General features: G+C 38.4%; 1 pseudogene; it reads right to left on the reverse strand.

The window, feature by feature from the left end:
- Positions 1–88: 88 nt before the first annotated feature.
- Positions 89–19,840, reverse strand: LOC145029832 (translocase of chloroplast 34, chloroplastic-like; annotated as a pseudogene).
- Positions 19,841–27,068: the final 7,228 nt, after the last annotated feature.

Below are 27,068 nucleotides of genomic sequence, written 5' to 3' on the forward strand. Positions count from 1 at the left end.
AAACATGAAAGTCCAACATTTAACAAAATATAAATATAATTTGAAAGTAGCTCATGTATTTTGCAAAGTATAAGTACATAAGTAATCATCATTCTTTCCATAATTCTACATGTATACACAAATTAGCAAATGAACCAACTATTCTGTACCAAAAATAATTTTAAAGAAAAAATGCACTTATACCATATTTAATCGCAATAATTGAATAAAATACTTTTATCTTCCAAAACCTATAAAGTATCTTGTAGGGCTGTAAATTCTTCCTTGTGTTTATTGGTGAGAATATGAAGAGATCAAAAGGAATATGTCATGCTTGGAATTTAAGCACTCTCATTTGGAAGTGGAATTTAAGCACTCTCATTTGGAAGAATCTTAAAAAATTAAGATGCATTAACTAATTGTCAAAAATAATATATATATATATATATATATATATATATATATATATATATATATATATATATATATATATATATATATATATATATATTAGAATGACTATTAAGTACTAACCTTTTCATCTTTTTCATTCTTGTTGCATCTGCTACTATTTTCAACCAAACCAAGTTCTACAATCGCAATGTTAAAAGTCAAAAACATGGTTTGATTTTTCTTTATACAAAATAATGAGTGAACTTCAAAAACAGTCCTTGTGATTTATAACGTTCTTTTGGTTTGGGTTTAAAAATGAATTTGTTTTCATTTTTTGTCGTTATTTCAAGGTTTTGGTGCCTCATTTTAACTATGTGAATTAGAAACTGGTGAGTACAGATAAAGTGACCGATTTACCCTCCATTTCATATTTCTATTTGGAGTAAATGACATTTTGGTCCATGAGTTATGAGTATAGTTGACTTTGCATTTTTGGTCCCAATAGGTTTCTCTTCTAATTTTGATCCTTATTATTTGAGTAAAATGATTATTTTTGGTCCCTAAATATAGCTGACTTTTGCAATTTGGTCCCAAAAATATAGTCATATTATTTTGAATAGGGACAAAAAAATAATTACAAAATTGTCATTTTACCAAAAATGCAAGAGAAACTTTTTGGGACAAAAATAGCAAAAATCAGCTAACCCTGGGACAAAAAAAAAAACATAATTTGCTCTTTTATTTATGATTATTATCATTAACAATTGTTATTATTATTACTTTACAATATCATTAACCCAAAATATAACAGGGATAAAATGGTAATTTTATCAAGACATAACAATTTACAATTAACATAGTGAAAGCAAAGAGCCAAATTAGAACAAAAATTGCCTTTCAACTCACCTAAAAAGGTGATCAAGTATTGCAGAAAATATGTTGGCATGGGTAAGGGTAAAAGGGTAAATTTGAAGAAAGGACGAATGTAACACCCCGAAATATCAATAGTAGAGTTGAAGGACTAAAAGTGTAAATCTTGAAGGGCAACTCGGCGAGTCCATGGATGGACTCGGCGAGTAGGGTCGCGACTTTGGTCGCGTGTCAAGTGGCCTACTCGGCAAGTCCAAAGATGGACTCGGCGAGTAGGTGCTGAGTGGAGAAAACCCTAATTCTCGGGGTTGAGCCCTATATAAAGAACTTAACATCCATTCCCCTAGCCTCTTTACTCATCCTCAAGTCCAGAAACCCTTAGTATTCGTGTGTGTGTGTGTGGATCAAAGTGCATTTGGGAGCTTGAAGGGTATTTGTTGAAGAAATCTTGGGAGTTTAGAGGCTTGGAGCAAGGGGCTTTGCTTGGATTCGAGTTTCATTGCAGTTGGGGCATTCTTTTGAGGTAATATCTTGTTCTTGGGCTGTTACTCATATGGATTCATCATTTTGGGGTTTATGGGAGCTTATCTTGGTATGTTTTGGAGTTTGGAGGTTAGATCTGAGGTTGCTACCTCAGATCTGGAATGGGGAAGGCCTAGAGTGCATTAAAATCCCTGTGTTTGAGTGCTTAGTGAAGCCATCATGTCCCAAACCCTAGCTCTAAAGTGTATTAGGCCTAGATATCTTTGGATTCATGTAAAGTTTGCCACTTTACATGATTGATGGGTTGTAGGAGGCTAGATCTATGTTTTGGATCAATTGCATGGCCTGGAACGCTTCTGTATGGATTCAGATTGGTGGTACTCGACGAGTCACAAGGGTGGACTCGACGAGTTGCTTAAAGATGAGCTGGAACTCGACGAGTTTGATGAACAACTCGGCGAGTAGGTTGAAGATAGCCTTAGACTCGTCGAGTCTGTTCTTGGACTCGGCGAGTCTTGTCGTAGAGTCCCAATATTTTCTGGTTGAGTCGAGAATGGGTGAGTCAAGGGATGACTCGGTGAGTCGGGTGCGAGTGGACTCAGAGTTGTTGGACTCGGCGAGTCTCGGGGTGACTCGGCGAGTCAGGTCGCGGATTGAGGGAATTTCTGAGCTTGGGGACTCGGCGAGTCATCGGGTTGACTCGGCGAGTAGAGTCAGTCAGGAGTTGACTTTGACCGTTGTCCAGAGTTGACTAGTTTGACTTTGTAGTGTTAGTCATCCAGGATCAAGGTGGTATTAAGTAGAGATATGCTGGTGTTGTAGGAGGACGATAGCTCGGGAGATTGAGCACTAGTGATTCCGAGATACGCGAGGTGAGTCTTCTCACTATACTTTACCTTGAGTAGGTAACCAGAGTTATGTGACAGAGTATTTGTATGCTATGTATGTTATGTGTTGTACTGCATTATTTCTATGTGATTTATGTTGTGCATGTTTACAGAGTTGGAACCGGAAGGTTCACAGAGTTAGAACCTGAGGGTTCACAGAGTCTGGGTGCACGGACCCACAAAGTTATAGCCTCGAGTGGCTAATATGTGTTTTATGTGGTATTTTGGGGAACTCACTAAGCTTTGTGCTTACAGTGTTTGATGTTAATTATTTCAGGTACTAGTGACGACTGCGGGAAGGCGCCGGCTTGATCAGTACACACGCACGGGATTTATGATTTTGAGATCTTGGGATTTTGTATTACTTGGATTAAACGATTGAAAATGGTTGTTTTCTGAATATTAAATGAATCGTGTTGTATAAAAATTTGAAAATTTTGTTTTGAAATTTACGGTGTTACAATTTGGTATTAGAGCCTTGGTTTGAGGGATTCGGATGCACCTTCGGGCGTATTTGAACTCAAACCGAGGATTTGAGAAGTTTTCAAACAAAACTAAAATTTTCTAAAAAGAAAAAGAGGTTTTGGAACCAAGCAGAGTGGAAGGTGTGTACGGTCAGCCAACGCCCGAACGGTGAATCCCCAAAATACCCTTACTTTGGTGTTATGAGATATTTATGATGCACTTTATGAGATATTATTGCATGCTAGGGACAAGCTAGGTATTCCATATCTTAGGAGTAGAGTGGCCTGATTTGTGATGCCTTAGCCTAGGGATTGCTGTTTTATGCGATGTGCTTTTGAGTATGTGATGAGTGAGAATATTTAGTTGGAATCCTTGAGGGGATTCGAGTAGAAGAGTAATTTAAGGGAGATACCTAGATAAGTACCGTGGTACTTAGCAAAGGAGTAGTTAAAACCTGCGAAGGGAAGAGTTGCAGAGTTCGGTGGTACTTTCGGGGATGAGTTGAGCAAGCGGAGTTATCACCCAGAGTAAGTTATATATATCCTTCGATGCTCGAATGTTGCTTTCTTCGTGCTTTGTGGAACTCTCGATGATGGGAGTCAGCTACCAAGCGAATATGACGATATTCAGGAGGTAGATGGTTGGCATCATTAGGAGCTCTTCAGCAGCTGATGGCAGAGAAGTGTGAGAATCTAGGAAGAGCCTAGGGAGTATCTGTAGCCAGATGAGTGCGCTGGCAGAGTAAAGAATTTCGCTGGAGAGCAAGCACGCGACGGAATTGGGGATCGAGAAGGTCGAGCAGCTACTTAGGAGCTCTGGGATAGTCCGTGTGGAAAGTATGGGTAGATGTGGCAGGTAGTATACTGAAAGCAGAGGACCCATACTCGATACAGGGGGTATTCTGAAGTTTCTAATGAGCGTATTGAGGAGTGATGTTATGGTTCGAGTACCATACATCACCATACATCAGAGTAGGTGGAGGATTGATGCTATGGTTCAAGTACCATACATTGAAGCAGATTGAGGAGTGATGTTATGGTTCGAGTACCATACATCGGAGTAGATGAAGGATTAATGCTATGGTTCGAGTACCATACATCGAAGCAGATTGAGGAGTGATGTTATGGTTCGAGTACCATACATCGGAGTAGATGGAGGATTGATGCTATGGTTCGAGTACCATACATCGAAGCAGATTGAGGAGTAATGTTATGGTTCGAGTACCATACCTCGGAGCAGATGAAGGATTGATGTTATGGTTCGGGAACCATACACCAGAGAATATTGAGAAGAGATGTCATGGGATGGGTACCATGGTTCGTAATGAATGATGCTTATGGTTCTCCGGTTATCCGGTCTCGATTGATGAGGTAGAGATTGGATGCTATGGGTTTTAGGCTTGTGGGCCATGATTGAGTTCGAAGAGGCGTCCTTTGAGAGGGAGGTTAAGAGCCTTTCATAGTATTTTGGTATGGAGTCAGAGGGAAGGGAAAATTTCGGTATGAGTTGAGAAATCAATCGATAGAGGAGATGTCACCTTCTATGACCTGAGTGGTGTTATTTATGTTCGTGTGCGAAACATGAGAGGCATGATGTTTAAGTTTTGGGTTTGGGGGTAAACGCTGCAGGTTGTCATTGATGATGATTTTCCTCCAGAGTATCAGGTAGCATGTGTGCCACGAGGCAGTGATTATCATGAGCAGATAGTCAGTTAGGACTGAGATAGTCGAGGACCACATTACACCTATTTGAGTATAGTAGGGCGTATTGTAGTGGTATCAGTGGGGAGACCAGTAGAGTTTATCAGTGCAGTGGTTTTCAATCTATGTTGAATATTGAATATGGGAGTAGGTCCCTGTTCTTGGGATGATCCATGTGTTGGAACATTGGTTGATGAGTCGAGGTGGGGGAGTATGATGATTCGTGGTTCAGTCTATGGGTCAGTGATGTTATTGGACAGTTGAGTTGTTTGGTATTGGATTGGTATGAGACCTGGAATGACTAGAGGCCATCGTGACAAGAGGTTCTTGAGGATTTCATCTGAGGTTTAGAGTCCATGAGATCGATTGATTTCCTTAAAGGGGATTTTCGGGCGTTGCGCAACACTTGCCAGGGGCAGGTGCGATTCTGCTGGTAAAAATAATTGGCAGGATGGTTGTATGCCAATTGGGGACGGTTCGAACCTTAGTGGGGGAGAACCGGGCATTTTGTTGAGGGGACCAGAGATTTGTGCAAGAGCGGTTAGGGGTTGAATACAGGAACCTGCGGCTTGAATTCATGGGATCAGGGTCATTGGTGATCAGGGAAAGTTGCAGGGCGAGAAAATGCAGGTGGTATATGTCTGAGAGAGAGATGGGCGTCTCCACGGCAGGTGGTGAATGGACAGGAATCTGGCGGTGGTCAGGGTCGTTTCAAGTGGAAGGCTTGTGATGACAGTATGGGCAGTCGAGAACTTCTGGGTCGAAGTATGGATTTTTTTATGCCTTTTTGGGGTGGTTAGAAGATCATCGAGCAGCCAACTTCCGAGACGGTATGTGTATTCTTGCGTGAATTCTGAGAAGTAGAGGAAAGGATTCCGGAGGATCATCAGTGTGTTCTGAAGCATCAGCGCTTTCTTTGTATTCCAAGTGAGTGTCTGGATACACTGAAGTTGTGCATTGGGTACAATGAAGAATTATTATGAGACTCAGAGGAATGTTTTGTTGTATATGTATGGTGCTGGGAGTAGGAGAATCAGTGGTAGAGGCAGGACATTGTGATGTTCGGTGATGGTGTTCCGTGGTTTCCGCGTATAACGTCTTGATTTCGGAGTTATTTAGAGTCTTGAGTTTGAAGCGGCTAGTGATGTATCATGTATCTAGGGTTCCAGTGGGAGCCCTTCGCGTATTGTCATCAAGAGGGAATTATTTAAGGAAGTGGATCTCCGCAGAGATGGGTTCTACGTATAGCGGTTGCCGCTAGAGTCTGTAATGCATATTGGGGCAAGTGTGTAACTACCTATGATAGTCTTCGGTGCATGAGTTAGTGAGCATAGTGTGGCGTTGTAATGCTACGGGGAGCCGTAGTACTCGCAAGCCAGAGAGAGAGAGCGAGTCGTGATACTACGGGGAGCTGTAGTATTCGCCAGTTAGAGGGTGTTGTGATGCTACAGGGAGCTGTAGTACTCACAAGTCAGAGAGTGGGAGTCGTGGTACTGCGGGGAGTCGTAGTACTCACTAGTCGGTTGGCGTTGTGGTGCTACGAGGAATCGTAGTACTCACTAGTCAGAGGTTGTTGTGATATTGCAAGAAACCATAGAACTCGCTAGACAGCAAGAGAGTGTGATGATGGAGTGTTCTCTGATCAGTGTACAATGCAGAGGAGTTTTAGGCTTGAGTAGCCCTAATATTGGATTTCGGAGCCTAATGGTTAAACCGGGGCGAGGCTGGGGCCTCCGCCTCTGTCGAGAGATTTAGCAAGGTGCGCAGGAGATATGCGCAGCAGACTCCAGAGGTCAGAGTTGATTCAATCCTCGATCAGATTGTATTTTTCGTATGAGGAGAAGAGAATTTAGTGACTTGCGTGTCACTGGGCCGGAATATTTGTCAAAGGGAGGAAGTTGGTGTGATATCTTGGGTCATGATATGTGTGACCTTTGGAGGTTCAGTTGTGGGGCCAAAAGCTGATCTAGTGTTCAGTATCTAAGAGGGATATGAGAAATGAGGTAGAGTTTACCTTGGTGATGTTTGAGGACACTGCAGAGCAAGCGAACGATTCAGACGCTCAATGACATACTTCGGGCATATATATAATAGATTTCGGAGAGAGTTGTGACACGTATTTGCCCTTGGCAGAGCTTTCCTGCAACAACAGTCATCAGTTGAGCACCAGTGTGCCACCCTTTGAGCTGTTGTATGGGAGGAGGTGTCATTAGATGTAACGCTCGTAGATCTGGGCTAGTCAATTTAGAGATAATAGGGGTCGAAAATGACTTTTCAAGAAAATATTATTTAGAATAAATAATCTTAACCAAGTTGTGGAATATGTCACAAGGTTTCCGTACATATAAAGAACGCCGAAATCCGAGTTATAACGAAGAAGTTATGGCACGTCGAAGTTTTACGGCAAAACCTGCACGACACCGGGAAGCGTAAATAGTGAATTTACGATAGAGCAAGATTTATCCTTAGCAATCTAAAATAAAGTCGTATAATATGTTAAACTAAGAGCATCGATAAAAAGAACGCCCAAATCTGACTTCGTATGAGGACGTTATGATTTTTCTAAGATTCGACTTAGCAGTGCACGACCCGAAACTCGAATTTTAGTTCGAGCGGTTTTTGGCTTACATGACCTAAATGAGAGTTGAAGATCTCATTAATAGGAACTCAACGGTAAAAAGACAGACGAAAACGGAGTCCGTATGAAGGAGTTATGAATTCTTCGCGGTCATTTAACAGTCTAAACGCCTCCTACTGTTAAATTTGAGATTGGTCGAGAATTAGCCGACGGAGTCTAAACAAAAGTTGTAGATCTTGATTTTACCTACGCGTGGATATAAAGAACGTTGAAAACGGATCTCGTATGCGAAAGTTATGATCTTTCTAAGTTTGAAGGCTGATACGCGATAGGGGGTGACGTGGCACCACCAGAATTGGACACGTGGCACCACCAGAAGGTTGCCACATGCACCAACTCGGCGAGTCATGACTCAGAATCGGAGAGTCCATCAGATTTCTACCCTATAAATAGAGGTGCCGAGTTCCATTCTTTCTCACACCTTCAAACCCGTCTTTCTCTCTCTAAACTCTCTCTCTAAGCCTCCCTAACCCCCCTAAAGCCTAGGTAAACCCCCTAGCACCCGAAGGAAGCCCCGAGGCTCCCGGAGTCCCGAGAAAAAGGGTCTTTCGGCTCGTAAACGCTGCTCCAGCGAAGCCCGGTTTTCAAGAAAACCCGCTGTAAGTGAGCTATGCCTACCCTATCTTTAGTATAGCTTATGTTTTAATATATTAACTTTATTAGGAACTTATAATAAGTATTTAGGCTATTATTATGAGTTATATTGAGTGTTATTTAATGCTTATATAATAATAATAATAGCTAGACTATTAATTAGTCACGGTTATCGTTAGACTAAACCCTAGTGGTATTGATACTAGGTTTTATCGAAGGAAATTGTTTTGAGAGTATCGAAGCGTTGTCTGAGTGCTGAGTCACCACCTTTCAAGGGAGTGCATAGTTCCTTTCATCTTACACATAGATATGAAGTATTTTAATATAAATTACGTGCTGTGTGTGCATATTGTCTGAATACTTGCTGTCTATGCTGGGTGAAAGATTTTTATACATGTTTTAAATGATTTAAAATGTATATGTATTTTATATCTACAAAATGTGTTGGGTAAAACATGGGTAGATGCAATAGTTGTTTTGTGATAACACGATGGGAGACATCAATGTTGTCAGTGATCCAGTCATCTGGTGGAGTATAGATGATGACAATGGGCGATACTAAACGGTCCGGTGGAACTCTAGTAAGCTCGTGACCTGTAGGTGTTTTTAAACTAGGTGCTCATTAGGTATTTTGAACTGAGTGTGTTCACTACATATCTTTTAACTGAGTGTGTTCACTAGGTATTTTGAATTAAGTGTGTTCACTAGTTACTTTTGAACTAAGTGTTACCAGATGTTTCGGACTACGTGTTCACCAAATATATTCTATAAGCCTTGGTAATGATGGACTTCGTGTCGATTCCTTAGGATGATCCTTAGGAATAAATAAATGAGAAATAGCTGATTCTTAGGGTAGATCCTTAAGACTAAAGAAGATAATGGGGATGGGTAATTGGGTTGATTGTTTGATTGTTTAAACATAATAATTATATTATTGTGGGTTGAAAACCCTATGTACTCACCAGGTTTCCCAACCTGACCCACTCAGTTTATTTCTATCACAGGTGTTGATACGAAGTCACTTTACACTGAGAGATTTAAAGAGATGTAGATCACTAGTGTAAATAAATGTAAGTTCTGTTTATGCTTATGTTCCTGTATTGACAATGACATCCCAAACGTTTTAAAATGAATAAAATACGTTTCTTCGAATATGTTTTAATAACGTATTTATCGTGTTTTTCTGGGAACGAATTCCGTAACATTTTTATTAAAAGAAGTACTCTGATTTTTATAAAGCATAAACAAAATCGGTCTTTTCTGGCCGTGAAAATGGGGATGTCACATTAGATCGGTAGTCTTTGAGCAGCGTGATTGCGGTGGTGGTATGGAATGACATCATGTTGGGGGTGACTGTTGAGGACGCGGAAGGGATTCCGCGGGTGTAGAGCCAAGAGTCTCTGTATGGATGCAGGGATGGAGTCTGGGACTCCCAGCTTGATTCTGATCTGGGAGTCGTGTGTGTAGTGGTGGTTCCCCCTGGGGATGTTGGAGATGTCGTCAGTGTGACGAGTTTTCCTAACTCAAGAGTGCGAGGACTGGTGCAGCATGTGCGTGTGATTGCAAGAAGAGGACTCGTGGGAGTTACTCCGAGATTGAAGAATGGGTCTTTCGGTCAGCATGGAATGGATAGAGTGGGATTCGGATCAGGGATCCGGTGGTTCATGGTTTTCTACCTCATATGGGTCGAGTGATTGTTGAGATTTGGAGTAGTGATGCATCATGGGAAGTACTCAGTTGTTGTGTGTAGATATCAGAGGGTAAAGCCGGTGCACGGGTTGAGACGGTGGTCAGGACACAGCAAGGAAAGAGAAAGTGAGTTCGAGTTTCGATGGGTATGCCTTAAGGGACTCGGTCCGGTCAAGGCCGGGTGGCGTGTTGTGGGAGTATTTTTGGAGATGAGTTGCCGTAGGCTTCGAGGACGAAGCCTAATTTAAGTGGGGGAGAATTGTAACACCCCGAAATATCAAGAGTAGAGTTGAAGGGCTAAAAGTGTAAATCTTGAAGGGAAACTCGGCGAGTCCATGGATGGACTCGGCGAGTAGGGTCGTGACTTTGGTCGCGTGTCAAGTGGCCTACTCGGCGAGTCCAAAGATGGACTCGGCGAATAGGTGCTGAGTGGAGAAAACCCTAATTCTCGGGGTTGAGCCCTATATAAAGAACTTAACATCCATTCCCCTAGCCTCTTTACTCATCCTCAAGTCCAGAAACCCTTAGTATTCGTGTGTGTGTGGATCAAAGTTCATTTGGGAGCTTGAAGGGTATTTGTTGAAGAAATCTTGGGAGTTTGGAGGCTTGGAGCAAGGGGCTTTGCTTGGATTTGAGTTTCATTGCAGTTGGGGCGTTCTTTTGAGGTAATATTGTGACAACCCGATATTTCGAGGTAATATGATGGAACGCAAGTCAAATTTAGGTCAAAATTTAACTTTCCAAAAATATTATTTGGGTTAAATAAAGTAGTAGGAATCGTGTTAGGGTTTTCATACATTTAAAGAACCCTAAAATCCGAGTTATAACGAAGAAGTTATGACCAACCGAAGATTCTCGGCAAAACCGGCAATACTGATAAACGTAAAACGCGAAGTTTCAATACAATAGTTTTTAGCCTTAGGTATCTAAATGAAAGTTTTAGATATCATCAAACCATAAACGTACATAAAAAGAACGTCCAAATCTGACTTCGTATGAGGAAGTTGTGATTTTTCTAAGTTACAGATATAGCAGTAGACAGCTAAAAACTCGAAATAGAGATTGAGAGACTTTTGGCCGACACAATCTAAACGAGAATCGAAGGGCTCAACAATACTAGCACAACGGTAAAAAGTCTGACGAAAACGGACGTCGGATGAAGAAGTTATGGAACTTTAACAAACTTTTCCTGTCCCGACCTATTAAAAATATAATATTAAAGATAAAGTCAAAACTAGCCGACGGAGTCTAAACGAAAGTTGTAGATCGTAGTCTCACCTTCACGTGGATATAAAGAACGTCGAAAACGGAGTTCGTATGAGAAAGATATGAATTTTTGAAGTTTGTTAATTAATTTAAATATAAATTAAATTAAAACCCGGTATTATCCGAAGAACGAGTCAGCGGTCCGATCCCTCGTACGCCCAACATACCGTCGTACGCCCAGCGTACTCGGATGCTAGGCTCCGATTCGTCCACGTCGCTCTAATGCTTCGACCGAGGATGCGCTCATGCATGACGCATGAGTACGCAGCGCGTACTCTAGTACGCCCCGCGTAACGCAACCTCTCAGACCCCTATAAAAAGGATGCGAGGGTGCCAGCCAAAATTGCTAATTTCCTTCCTTTCTCGCGCCGAAGCTCTGTGTTTCAACCCTCAGAATCATCCCAAAGGCCCGGTTTTCATGTCCAAGGTGGGAAGAAAGTTTTACACTCCCGAGACTCCCGAGATTTCCCGAGAATCTCGAGGGATCCGCTTTCTCGAGTAGAAGTTCTGCTCGGTTTTCGTCACGCTTTCTTCAATCAATCAAGTGAGTTCATACCCCTATAAACTACACTTTTAAATGTTTTATAAATACTTTTATATGCTTTTAAGGGGGGGGGGGGGGGAATACAAGTTAAATACTCGACTACTATCGGGTGTTATATATAAAGATTATTATACACTTTTATTTAAGTAGAATCATATGTGATTTATAAACCTTATAGGAAACTTTTGTATGCAAAATATATCACGATAACATCATATCTTTTGAAATAAAAAGTGTTGTTATATATATAAATCAAACACTCTGCTTATACTATATGTATATGTGTCCATCTTTGGTACTACAAACATACGATTATTTTGGCACGAAAAACATCAATATTTTGGGATACTTGTTGTTAATAAATCAATCATATGGGAATTATAACTAGTTTACAAATGAATTTACTACAAGTTTAACAATTTTACTAAATATATTACTTCAAATGACTTTCTTAAACGTTTTTACATGATTAAAGCTCTTTATCAAACTGTCTTACACACTGTAAGCTTCCTTTCAAACTCGGCTACAAAGGTGTTTTCAAACAGTGGTTTTCGGTGTACTTAAACTGTCTTATCAAACAAAATACTTTCAATCATTTTATAAACTGACATCAAGTCACAAATTCTTTATTAGACTTTTCAACGATTTTACAAAACTTCTTTATGCTTTTATATTATAAATTGCATGCCTCTATATGTATAGTTATATAAGAAATGTTTAAAAGACTTAGGAAGGCTATCCACCCTATTTCCTTTTCCTCGATTTGGATGTGGTCTGGTGGGATATCGGGTACTCCTCCGAAGGTCGTTTAAATATTAGTTATATATCGTGTATACATATATGGTCATAAATGTTCCATCAGTAAATTTAGTTCCGATACTCTTGGGTAGCAAGGGGTATAAACCTACTTGGATACTCATCAATTACATTCTAGTAAACTATTATAGGAATAGTTTAGAGTAAACAAAACATTTTCCCTACTACAAGAAATTACACCAGAGTCAGTTCATTCATGAGTCTAGACTACATGCTATATGAAAGAATACTCTTACATGAATACTTATACATGAATACTTTTACATAGACATTATATGGCAAATTACTATTACATGTTAGATGTCTAGATACTGTTATATAGTTCACCTTTCTATCTTTACCTTGTGATACAATCACATCATCGACGAGATATATTGGACTTTATATCCTAGTACTAAAGGGTACTTTGAGGGACTAACCATTCCGAGAACCACTGTTAGCTACAGAGGTAAATGAATAATCTACGGATGTTTTAGGTTGATACCTTCGCAGGTATACATAAGGGACTAACTATTCCTAAACCCGACTATTAGCAACAGAGGTAAATGAACAATCTACGGATGTTTTAGGTTGATACCATTTTAGGTATACTTAAGGGACTAACTAATGATAGTTAAACAGGGAAAAACCGTCACATTTTCAAGTGATGCGTACTTTCAATACAATCGAGTCTTGGTAGGAGACTACTTTTATACTAGTAGGAAATAAGGGATTTTCTAGAGTTTTTCATACTTATACTAAATGTTTCATCAATCATTCACCAGTCTTTCATAACAACTAATCAAAGCAATGACATTAAATACTTATGAACTCACCAGCTTAAATGCTGATCTACACTTTCAAAATAACTTGTATTCTCAGGTTATAAATAGACAGGTGCGCATGCAAGGTTTAGAGAAGACGGAGCAGTCAAGACTCGTCTTTTATTTTGATTAGTTATCTTGTTGTCTTGTACTATGAAAGAAAACAATTGTAATTAAAATTATACTAATAATGCAATGGATGATGTTGTTGCTTATTTACTACTTTACATTTGTTGTGATACATTACATGATGTCCTTCACCCCAGAACGTTTCCGCCGTTCTCGGTTTCGGGGTGTGACAAATATCTTGTTCTTGGGCTGTTACTCATATGGATTCATCATTTTGGGGTTTATGGGAGCTTATCTTGGTATGTTTTGGAGTTTGGAGGTTAGATCTGAGGTTGCTACCTCAGATCTAGAATGGGGAAGGCCTAGAGTGCATTAAAGTCCCTGTGTTTGAGTGCTTAGTGAAGCCATCATGTCCCAAACCCTAGCTCTAAATTGTATTAGGCCTAGATCTCTTTGGATTCACGTAAAGTTTGCCACTTTACGTGATGGATGGGTTGTAGGAGGCTAGATCTATGTTTTGGATCAATTGCATGGCCTGGAACGCTTCTGTATGGATTCAGACCGGTGGTACTCGACGAGTCACAAGGGTGGACTCGACGAGATGCTTGAAGATGAGATGGAACTCGACGAGTTGGATGAACAACTCGGCGAGTAGGTTGAAGATAGCCTTAGACTCGGCGAGTCTGTTCTTGGACTCGGCGAGTCTTGTCGTAGAGTCCCAATATTTTCTGGTTGAGTCGAGAATCGGTGAGTCAAGGGATGACTCGGTGAGTTGGGTGCGAGTGGACTCAGAGTTGTTGGACTCGACGAGTCTTGGGGTGACTCAGCGAGTCATCGGGTTGACTCGGCGAGTAGAGTCAGTCAGGGGTTGACTTTGACCGTTGTCCAGAGTTGACTAGTTTGACTTTGTAGTGTTAGTCAGCCAGGATCAAGGTGGTATTAAGTAGAGATATGCTGGTGTTGTAGGAGGATGATAGCTCGGGAGATCGAGCGCTAGTGATTCCGAGATACGCGAGGTGAGTCTTCTCACTATACTTTACCTTGAGTAGGTAACCAGAGTTATGTGACAGAGTATTTGTATGCTATGTATGTTATGTGTTGTACTGCATTATTTCTATGTGATTTATGCTGTGCATGTTTACAGAGTTGGAACCGGAAGGTTCACAGAGTTAGAACCTGAGGGTTCACAGAGTCTGGGTGCACGGACCCACAAAGTTATAGCCTCGAGTGGCTAATATGTGTTTTATGTGGTATTTTGGGGAACTCACTAAGCTTTGTGCTTACAGTGTTTGATGTTAATTATTTCAGGTACTAGTGACGACCGCGGGAAGGCGCCGGCTTGATCAGTACACACGCACGGGATTTATGATTTTGAGATCTTGGGATTTTGTATTACTTGGATTAAATGATTGAAAATGGTTGTTTTCTGAATATTAAATGAATCGTGTTGTATAAAAATTTGAAAATTTTGTTTTGAAATTTACGGTGTTACAATTTGGTATCAGAGCCTTGGTTTGAGGGATTCGGATGCACCTTCAGGCGTATTTGAACTCAAACCGAGGATTTGAGAATTTTTCAAACAAAACTAAAATTTTCTAAAAAGAAAAAGAGGTTTTGGAACCAAGCAGAGTGGAAGGTGTGTACGGTCAACCAGCGCCCGAACGGTGAATCCCCAAAATACCCTTACTTTGGTGTTATGAGATATTTATGATGCACTTTATGAGATATTATTGCATGCTAGGGACAGGCTAGGTATTCCATATATTAGGACTAGAGTGGCCTGATTTGTGATGCCTTAGCCTAGGGATTGCTGTTTTATGCGATGTGCTTTTGAGTATGTGATGAGTGAGAATAATTTAAGGGAGATACGAGTAGAAGAGTAATTTAAGGGAGATACCTAGATAAGTACCATGGTACTTAGCAAAGGAGTAGTTAAAACCTGCAAAGGGAAGAGTTGCAGAGTTTGGTGGTACTTTCGGGGATGAGCTGAGCAAGCGGAGTTATCACCCAGAGTGAGTTGTATATATCCTTCGATGCTCGAATGTTGCTTGCTTCGTGCTTTGTGGAACTGTCGATGATGGGAGTCAGCTACCAAGCGAATATGACAATATTTAGGAGGTAGATGGCTGGCATCATTAGGAGCTCTTCAGCAGCTGATGGCAGAGAAGGCGCCGACTTGATCAGTACACATGCACGGGATTTATGATTTTGAGATCTTGGGATTTTGTATTACTTGGATTGAACGATTGAAAATGGTTGTTTTCTGAATATTAAATGAATCATGTTGTATAAAAATTTGAAAATTTTGTTTTGAAATTTACGGTGTTACAACGAACCTTGATATCTAGTTTTCTGAACCTAGCACCACGATACACAACCTTGAGAAGTGCCTCAAATCTTTTTGCTAAAAATTCTTCATAAGAAAGATAATTTGGGTGATAATTGAGCATGTGTGAGAACTACATTTGTTTTTCTCCATATTTCTTAACCAAAATTATTGCTTATAGCTTTCACAATTTGTCCATCTAATGTATAACTCTATATGCATCTAATCGATCCACCGAGTAAAACATCTATTGTCTTATTCAAAAGAAACCTGCTCAAAGAACCATACAAAAAAACAACTCTTTATTCAGACATCACTTAATGGAAAGCAAAAGAAAACAATGCATCATAATCATGTGTAAATACCAAATATTTGAAGTTTCCATTAATGTAAATCTTTTTAGACAAAAGCTTTCTTTCATATCTATTAAAAACCATGGAAAGTAAAGATGACCTTTTGATGATTTCAAGAGCTTGATCATTGACATATCCTCCTTCAACAATGCTTGGTGTGTCAATGATGTTCAATGTAAAACATGACCTTTCTCTTGACACCATTGTAGGCCTCAATGCTTATAACTATAATATTCATGTTGTTCTATAAGCAATTCAACATGTACAATAAAGTTTAGGTCTAAAAAATATCTGTAGAAACTTCTTAAAAGTGCCTGGTAACTGCTCCTTCATCAATGATAGAGTTCATAGTTTAAGACTTTCTAACTCCATCTTTCCCCGTTATAAGAATCATTAACTTGTCCCTTTTCTGTAACATTTGAACAAGAAAGAGTTAGATCTTCTCCTTTAGTTTTCCCAACAGTTGTAGCAACTTGTCCTGGGTGGCAGGAGAGAATTGCTGAATCCCATTCCATTCACGGCTAAACGATACATTTGATTTGTTGTATTTTCAATAATTGATTGAAGAAGCAATCTTGACTCAACAATAATCCAAAGTGGTGATAAAAAAATGCATAAACGCTAAAACTATCAAAAATAGGCAAAATGAAATTTCTAAATAGTATGTAACATGTATCTTGATTGTTAAAGACTTGAAATGAAAAGATATAAGAAGAGGCATATCTCTGCAACATCAATGAATCACGTTTCCTGTAAAATACACATGCCAACTTTATTTTTTGTACAATCATATTAACACAACAATAGCTAGGAAAATTGATTATTTCAAATAACCAATTCCCTTTTCACTATACAGATAATTAATGTACCGAAATACAAATACCACAAAGTTGGGTCGAAACCCTTTCCAACAAATAATGTATTTGTGGATAAGAACTTCTTTGAGGCATTTCAACAAATAGGTTTTGGGCATCTGACATGAGCTAGTATATATGTACAAATCTAACCCCTCACCCTCCCTTAGTCCATTAAAATTTGATTTTGTAAGAGGAAATCAAGTCAATATTACCTTAGAACATACTGATTTTGTAAACTACTTCAAATTGCAATTTCAAAAAAATCATCATATATTAAGCAAAAAGTAGGCTTTTGAATGTCCTAGTCAACTGAAATTCCCAACCAGAAGTTCAAAACTAAAGCAGTAGGTTACCAATTTCTCATGACCTTGATCTCTTCATTCATGGAGAAAATCTACCTTCAAGAATAGGTGATTAAGTTCGTCACCTCTAAAATTTCCTAATATGATATGGATTCCTCAAACACATCTCCATAAGCCTGAGGGCATCATATGACACCCGAAAATTTCAAAATAAGATGTAGAAAGTTCATTATCAGCTTTAGTATCAGATAAAACACATAAAACAAATCATCTTACATTGTTACATCTTCTGGTTGAATAAAAAAAATATAGCAACACCATAAACACGTTCACTTCTAATAGACGGATGAAGAGACCATAATCTTGATGTTTGTGGATTATCTCTCATGTTTAGAGACACTAAGAAGTTGAAGAAGGTAGCGTGCCGCCCTAGTTTATAGGAATTGATTTGGAGATGATTTCGTTTCAAAACCATATCTTCCCCTAAAAGCAGCTGACTTGTAATTGTCTGTGACATAAAACGAAACTGTATGTAGAGAAAATTTAGGAACTTCATAGCGTGAAAATGAGCGGGAAAAATCGATTGGGTGGGGATAAGAGAATGACACCTGACAAAAAAAAGTACTTATTTATTAGATTAGGGGATTTTAACAAAATAAATATATTTTTTGGTAAAATGTTCTTATGCTTCAGAACATAGTATTTCAGAGTTGTGATTTCTGTTTCGGAGTTCCTATTCCGGATTATAACATTGGTTTTTTTTTTTGTCTTTTATATATATATATATATATATATATATATATATATATATATATATATATATATATATATATATATATATATATATATATACAAGATTATATATAAAATTACCAATACTACGTTGTTTTTGAGTTAAACTACATAGTTTATATACAAATTTTGGGCTTTAATATAATGTTTTTACTACTTCAACTCTCGGTTATCTTAAGTTCTCATTCTTTTACTTGATTTACATCTTCTTTTTTTTTTTTTTTTTCCGTTTATTACTTTGAGTTTGCTCATTTTATTATAATTGCTTGTTCAAACTATTTCATAATTGTCATAGCTATTCTACTGGTCAAAAATATCAATGCTCGATGAATATTAGTAGCAAAACAAAAACAAATATAAATCTTATATAGACAATTGAAATCCATGTACTATTGGTTGACAGTAGAGATTAATTTTTTTCTAATTTGTTCGAAAGTAACTAAAAGTGTCCATGTTATGTTTGAGAAATATGACCTAAATTAAGAAAACGGTAATAAGAATCAAATAACAAAATGTTATAAATTAGTTTTTAATTAAATCTATATAAATTTAATAGGTTATATATATATATATATATATATATATATATATATATATATATATATATATATATATATATATATATATATATATATATATATATATACACACCAACCGTTTACCCGCGTAAAGCGGCGGACGACAAATAATTTGTTTTGACAATTAATTTTTTTTCGATAAATAATGATTATTTTCAATTCAATTATTAGTTTGTTTTAGGAAACATGTCATATTAAAAACAAAGAAAATTCATGAAATGACCAAATTATAGGGTGTTGAGTATTTATTTGGATGAAAAAGATCTGATCAAAACCTTGGAAGAGAAGATTTATAAGAGAAGATTTATATGAGTTTGTTTAAATTTTAATATTATTTTATTAGTGATTAGTTGTACAATTAGCTTAATGATTTGGACGTTTTAAAAAAATATTATTATTTTATTCAATCTATTTTTAGAAATAGTGAGATTTGTTTTATAAGATAGTAAATATATATATATATATATATATATATATATATATATATATATATATATATATATATATATATATTAGTTTATAAACCGTGGGAACCACGGTTATAAAATTAATTAAATTTTAATAGTTAAAATTTAAAATTATTAATAACTTATTTTAAATAAATTATTAATTAAGAGGTTTTTTCAGTTATAGAAAATTATAATCATTGATTTAAATAAATATGTAAAATCATATCACTTTATAATTTGTATTAATTTTATTTTAATTTTTATTCTAATATTGTTAATTTAATGTAATTAGAATTAAAAATTTTAAATTAGAAATTTGAAATGGAGAATCAATATGTTGACAGATGGTATGCATTTATTATAAGATATAATAAGGTGAAACATGACAAAAGAAAAATAAATTTTGCATTAATTATGAGGCTTAATATGTTGGCACATGTTAAAAGAAGATTAAAAACTACTCTTTTATTAGTATATATATATATATATATATAATGGGGCGAAACCAGAAATTTTTGTTAGCGATAGCACAATTTTTTTCCACGATAAAATATAAAGTGTAATACCAAATTAACCAGAAAATTTCACTGGTTATGAGGAGACAAATATAAAGAGATGAACTAAAAAGAAAAGTGATACCTTGTAGATTTTATATTCTGATCTTCTCATGAAGAGCTACCCATTTTTTGTTAAAAAAAGTTATTAATTTTGAACGCAACAACATGCTCTTTTTGTACATGAGGATATGCATATGTGTTTCAAAGTTTTCAATTATAAAATCACATAAATTATTAATGAATTTAATAATGTGATTCAAAAAGACCAAGTCTAGGCATAAATATGTGCATGAAACCTAGTCTTATTAAAATTTGTTTAAAAAAGTACTAAATATCAAATTGGATTTAAGATAACTTTAGAAAAAAAAAAGAACCTCAGATATACCTCTTTAATTGTTAATGCAATTGCATCTAAATCTACGGATACCATTGTTAGGTGTGTCAAACCCAACAAATAATATGGGTACAACAGACTCCAAATACACTGCTTTAATGAACTAAAAAGTAGTACAAGGCAAGCAGGGCCGAACCACAAAGACACGGGATAAAAGCCTATTCCTCTTTGCGCAAGGTACTTTGATCACAAAAGGGGGATTTGTTTGCAAAAGTGTAACAACCCAAAAATCAAGGGTAAAAATTTCAATTTTAATATAGCTAAAACATTGATACCATTTATTTCCAACATTTCAAATCATCATTAAGTAAAATATTTATCAGAGTTTATCCCAAAATTATTTAATGCGGAAATCATAGGTGTGTGCACTGCAATCAATCCGAGCCCTTCTTTTCCAAAACCATAATACTTGAAACCATAAACAAAACTGTAAGCATGAAGATTAGTGAGTTCCCCAGAGCATACCCCACACAATCCACATAACCACATAATCCATATAAGCTATAACAACTATATAAATTGTAACAGTCGCATAAGCATGCATATACATATATAAAGATGTCATGGAAACCCTCTAAGGTCTTATTCACATACTCACATAAATCATATCAACTATACCGTCCATGCATATAAACATATAAGGAAACCCTGGAAATTGTCACACCCCAAAACCATGAATGATGGAAACGTTCTGGGGTGGAAGACGTCATGTAAAGTATCACAACACAGCATAACAGTAAATAAGCAAACAACATCATTCATTGCATTAAATATGTAATTTTAATACAAGCGTGTTCTGTACAGTTATAGACACCAAAAATAATGTAAATCAAAATAATAAGATTAGTCTTGGATGCGCTCCATCTTCCCAAAAGCTGGTCTCGGTACCTGTCTACTGATGACCTGAGAATACAAGTTATTTTGAAAGAGTTTATCAGCATAAGGCTGGTGAGTTCATAAGTATTTTAGTGTCGGTGTTTGTTATCAAAACGTTTGAACATGTCTCAAGTGTAAGTTTGTAAAATGTATGTAAATATTTGTAAGTGTTTGTAAAAGTTTGGATCTCTCAGAAAAACCTATATTTTCTATTAAAGTAGCCTTCTACCAAGGCTTAACTGTTTTGTATGTTCGTTTACTGTAAAAGTGTGTAATTTACTCAAGTGCAACTATCATTCTCAAAATATAGTTTGTACATAAATGATTAAGTGAAAAGATCACTAATTTTGTAAATAGTAAATTACTGTAGTACTGTAGTGTTGTCTTATAGGAACTACTGTTGTACTAACTACCTTAAACCGGATTTATATTAAGGCATCATGTGATTAATTGTACCATACTATCGACTGGATAAACAACGACAAATGTAGGTCGTAAAATGATATGACGTTTGGCACCCGTAGACCTGCAGGTCCGGCTGTAGCTAGCAGCAAGGTGTAGGATAGTCAATCCAGTATAGATCTATAAGCAAACTCACGCTCTCCCTCCAAGAGAATTCTGGCTACAACTCGGGCCATGACATTTAAGGCGTGCTCCGATATAGTGGATCACAATTGTTAACGTATTCATGTATGTGTAATGTAATGTTACTTGTTCTAGTATCGTTGTATATGTTCTCCTCTAGTATAGTTGTATATGTTCTTCTCTAGTATAGTTGTATATGTTCTCTTTATAGTATAGTTGTATAAGTACTCATAGTAAGGTAATGTATATGTTCTCATAGTAACAAGTATTGACTCATTGATCTAGAAATTGTAGTAGTATGATCCTGTGTTACCCCGATGGTAACTTACTAATGATGTAACTAATACGCATGAATATTGAAGTACTTTTTATGTCTATATATGCACAACTGATATATAATTAATATTGAAACGACCTTCGGACGGTTACCCGAAATCCCACCAGACCACATCCAAATCGAGAAAAAGGAAATAGGGCGGATGGCCTTCCTAAGCCCTTTAAACATTTCTTATATATCTATACATATATGGGCATGCAATTTATAAGAAGTAAAACAAAGTTTAATAAAAGCATTTGATAAGTAAAAGAGTTTGTAAAACAGTTTGATAAACAATTAGAACAGTGATAAAATCATTGGTTTTCTAGTTATTAATCGCATGTGATTAATGTAATCACATGTGATTGATGTAATAACTATAAGTATTTAACTTGTATCCCCACATAAAGTATTTAAAACATTTAAAATCATTTCAAAGGTTAATTAAAGGGGTATGAACTCACTTGTGGTGAGTGGATTGGATTGAAGTATCGGATACCGTGCTAGGTGGCAAACGGAGACTTGTACACACGCACGAGCCTAGTTATCATATAATGAACATATGTATAACTAATTAGTCTTATTATAACTAATAATATGATTTGGGACACTCTAGAACCTGAAAACACTTTATTTCAAGTGTTAAAGTTCACGAGGTTTGCATCCGAGTGCTAGTAGTGCATAACTAGGGTGTTTGGGGTCCAAGGGTAAACTCCTTGGGAGTTTACGGTCTAAATGACCTTTACCATTGGATTTTACGGAAGTAAACTCTAGGGTTTACGGTCCAAACTCCAAATATTGCAATCCATGAGTTGTTTTGGAGTTTAACAAGTCCATAGAAGTAACCTTGCTAAGTGGTTTAGCTCTTGGAATGGATTAAGACCACAAAACACCCTCCTTGAGGTGTTTACGGCCTAAGGGTATTTTACCTTGGGTTTACTACCGTAAACCCTTATCGGAAGTGGTATTTCCATTGTTTTAAGTCCTTATCACAACTAGGTAAACATCTAAGTTAGTCTTTAGGGTTAAGAAAGGAATATAACTCATTTAAACACCTTTTTGGGTGTTTACGGTTTTGGGGCATCCTTAGACCGTAAACACCTTTATTTTGTGGTGTTTGATGTTTTTCAAAGCTTAAACATATCAATGGAAGGTTCAAATATGTTAAGGTAAGTCTAGGGCTTCAAACTATGGCTTAAAATGGGACTTAAGCCAAATTTAAGGGATTTTATGGTGTTTGCGGTCCAAGCATCTTCTTGGACCGTGAACACCTCAATCATGGTGTTTGTTTGATATAGTAGCTTACAAGCACTTAAGGATAAGAGTACTTACTATAATGGTGCTTGATTCGAGCTAAAAGGGCCAAGAACACTTAGTGTGTGTTCTTGGTGTTCTTGGTGTTTTGGAAAATCTAAACAAAATCCGGAAATGAATGGATGAATAGATGCACAAACACTGGATTAAGTGTTTTACTAACTTGAAATGGTTAGAACACTTACAAGATCGGAGTTTTGGAATTAAATGTTGGATGATAGTTGAGAGAGTTTTTGGGAGTTTACTCTTTTCACTATTTGGGGAGTAAACACAATGAATAGTTTATTGGGGAGTAAACTCATACATAGGCATGAGTTTACGGTTTTTGGGTGATTCCTAAACCCAAAACATAAAGTTTAGTCGGGTGATTCTAATACGCGAAGTGTTTGTGGTTTTCAAAATAAAAACCCGAGACAACACTTTCTTTCACCCGTTCGTTTAAAAATAATAATAAAATAATTAAACGAACTTTATATTTCTTAAAAATAAGAAATAATGATATTAAATCATGATACGAAGTGGTTGACTTTTAGGGTTTGACCAAAAGAAAATTTCAGGTTGTCACATCATCCCCCTGTCAAGGGAATTTCGTCCCGAAATTAAAGTCTAAGTAAATAAAGTAGTTACACATAACTAAGCAAAGAGATGAGGGTATTTCAGTTTCATCTGATCCTCACATTCCCAAGTGAATTCCGGTCCTCGCTTGGCGTTCCAGCGAACCTTCACAATCGGGATACGGCTTTGTTTCATCTGCTTGACCTCACAGTCCATGATCTCTACAGGTTCTTCCACGAAGTTGAGGCTCTCGTTGATCTCGATCTCGTCGAGTGGGATTACAAGAGTCTCGTCGGACAGACACTTTTTCAAGTTAGATACGTGGGATGTAGAATGTACGTTACGAAGTGTGTCGGGTAGGTCGAGTTTGTAAGCTACTGGGCTGACCCTTGCGAGAATCTCGAAAGGCCCTATGTACCTCAGATTAAGCTTCCCACGCTTACCGAAGTGTATCAAGCCCTTCCAGGGTGAGACTTTGAGAAGGACTCGGTCTCCCACCTGAAATTCCAAAGGTTTTCTTTGCTTATCAGCGTAGCTCTTATGTCAGTCTCTAGAGGCTTTCAATTATTCACGGATCTGAACGATTTTCTCTGTCATTTCCCGAATGATCTCCGGACCGGTGAGAGTACTGTCAGCAGCTTGCCCCCTGGCTAATTGGGTATCACCCACTTCAGCCCAACACAGAGGGGATCTGCACTTTCGGCCGTAGAGGGCTTCAAATGGTGCTGCCTTTATGCTCGTGTGATAACTGTTGTTGTAGGAAAATTTGACGAGGGGTAAATGGGTATCCCACGCTTTTCCAAAGTCAATTACACAAGCACGCAACATATCTTCTAAAGTCTGAATTGTTCTCTCACTTTGTCCGTCGGTCTGTGGATGGTAGGCTGTGCTCATGTCTAGCCTTGTTCCCAGGGAATGTTGTAGTGATTGCCAGAATCTTGAGGTGAACCTACTATCTCTATCGGAGATAATGGATATAGGAACACCATGTAGCCGTACGATTTCCCTAATGTATGTTCTCGTAAGTTTCTCCATCTTGTCAGTTTCTTTGATAGGCAGGAAGTGTGCAGACTTGGTCAATCTATCGACGATGACCCATATGGTATCAAGTCCACCCATTGTCTTGGGCAACTTGGTTATGAAATCCATAGTGATCCGCTCCCACTTCCATTCTGGAATCTCTGGTTGTTGCAATAAACCGGAGGGCTTCTGGTACTCGACCTTAACCTTTGCGGAAGTAAGGCATTTACTTACGAAGGTAGCAATCTCTGCTTTCATATTAGGCCACCAATATAGCTTTTTAAGATCCAGATACATCTTATCTGAACTTGGAAGGACGGAATACCGAGTGTTGTGTGCCTCGGTCATGACCAAGTCTCGGAAACCACCGTGTTTTGGTGTCCAGATCCGGTCCATGAAATATAAGGCTCCGTCACCCTTGGCTTCTAAATTCTTGTCCATTCCTCTGAGGGATTCACTCGGCACATTTTCAGGTTTCATGGCTTCAAGTTGGGCCGCTTGAATTTGTTTAGACAAGTGTGAATGGATAGTTATTGACAATGACTTGACCCTGCGACCAGAATATTCCTTCCGACTTAGGGCGTCTGCTACTACGTTGGCTTTACCCGGATGATAATGAATATCGCATTTGTAGTCACTGAGTAGCTCGACCCACCGTCGTTGTCGCATGTTGAGCTCCTTCTGATCGAATATGTGTTGTAAACTCTTGTGGTTGGTAAATACAGTGCTTTTCGTCCCGTACAAGTAATGTCTCTAGATCTTCAAAGCAAACAACACGGCTCCTAGTTCAAGATCGTGGGTCGTGTAGTTAACTTCATGTGTCTTCAACTGTCTGGAGGCGTAGGCGATGACCTTACCTCGCTGCATCAGAACACACCCGAGCCCTTGGTTCGATGCATCACAATAGACTACGAAGTCTTCTATCCCTTCGGGGAGAGATAGTATTGGTGCGGTGCACAAGGCTCGTTTGAGCGTTTGGAATGCTCTTTCTTGTTTCTCTTCCCAGTCAAAGGCCACACCTTTCTGGGTCAGGGTTGTAAGAGGTTTCGCTATTCAGGAGAAGTTCTGTATGAATCTGCGGTAGTAGCCAGCGAGGCCTAGAAATTGACGAATTTCTTTAGGCGTCTTCGGTGCTGACCAGTTCTCAATGGCGATGGGTCCACGTGGATTCCCTCTTCGCTCACCACGTGTCCTAAGAATTCGACTCTTCGGATCCAAAATTCACATTTCGAGAACTTTGCATAGAGTTTCTCCGTTCGTAAAGTTCCTAAAACTTGTCACAGGTGATCACCATGCTCTTCGTTACTTCGGGAGTATATCATGATGTCGTCAATGAAAACGATGACGAACTGATCCAAGTAAGGTCGGCATACTCTATTCATCAGGTCCATGAAAACTGCGGGCACATTGGTCAATCCGAATGGCATCACCACGAACTCGTAGTGTCTGTAACGAGTTCGGAAGGCTGTCTTAGGAACATCCTCCTCTAGTACTCGTAACTGGTGATATCCGGATCTCAAATCAATTTTAAAGAAGTAACTCGCCCCTTGCAGTTGGTGAAATAGATCGTCTATGCGCGGCAGAGGGTATCGATTCTTAAACGTCAGTTTGTTGAGTTCCCTGTAGTCGATACACATACGGAATGATCCGTCTTTCTTCTTAACAAACAAGATTGGTGCTCCCCAAGGTGAGAAGCTTGGTCTTATGAAACCCTTGCTGAGCAGTTCGTTAAGTTGACCGGATAGTTCCTGCATCTCCGCTGGTGCTAATCGGTAGGGCGACTTGGCTATTGGGACAGCTCCTGGGACTAAGTCGATTCTGAACTCGACCTGTCGTTGCGGAGGTAATCCTGGTAGCTCTTCTGGGAAAATGTCGGGGAAGTCGCTCACTACTAGAATGTTCTTTAGTTCTTTCGTTTCGAGGTTCGTGTCGACAATGTGAGCAAGGAATGCATGGTATTCTTTACGCAGATATTTCTGTGCTTGAATACTTGATATAATACGGAGACTCGCACCGGGTTTGTCGCCGTAGACGATAAGAGTTTCGTTAGACGGGAGGTTTAGACAGACTGCTTTCTCGAAGCACATGATGTCGGCGCGATGAAGGCTCAACCAATCCATGCCGATGATAACGTCGAAGCTTTTAATCGAGACCGACATAAGGTCGATTGGGAATGAATGGTTATCTAGAGTTAGGGTGCATCCTAGGTATATGCTATTGGTGTTTTCTATTTTTCCATTAGCCATTTCTACTGTGAATTGTTCTTTAAGTGCGTGTGGTTGTTGTTTAAGCATGCGGGCAAATTTATGGTTCACGAAGCTTCGCTCCGCTCCACTATCGAACAAAATGCATGCATAGGAGTTATCGAGGAGGAACGTACCAGTTACCACTGTCGGGTCAGCAACTGCTTCCCCATGGCCTATTGCCAGTACCCTCCCTGCTCCGCCAGCATTCTTCGCTTTGGGGCAGACCCTCTTGTAGTGGCCTGTTTCACCACATCCATAGCAGGTTGGGCTCGCGCCAGAGCCGGGCACTTGAGTGATCGGCCTCGCCGGGGATTTACAGAAACGGACGGTGTGTCCTTTCCTGTTGCAGTTA

The sequence above is a fragment of the Lactuca saligna genome, chromosome 2 (assembly GCF_052625555.1).
Source record: "Lactuca saligna cultivar CGN05327 chromosome 2, ASM5262555v1, whole genome shotgun sequence".
NCBI lineage: Eukaryota > Viridiplantae > Streptophyta > Magnoliopsida > Asterales > Asteraceae > Lactuca > Lactuca saligna.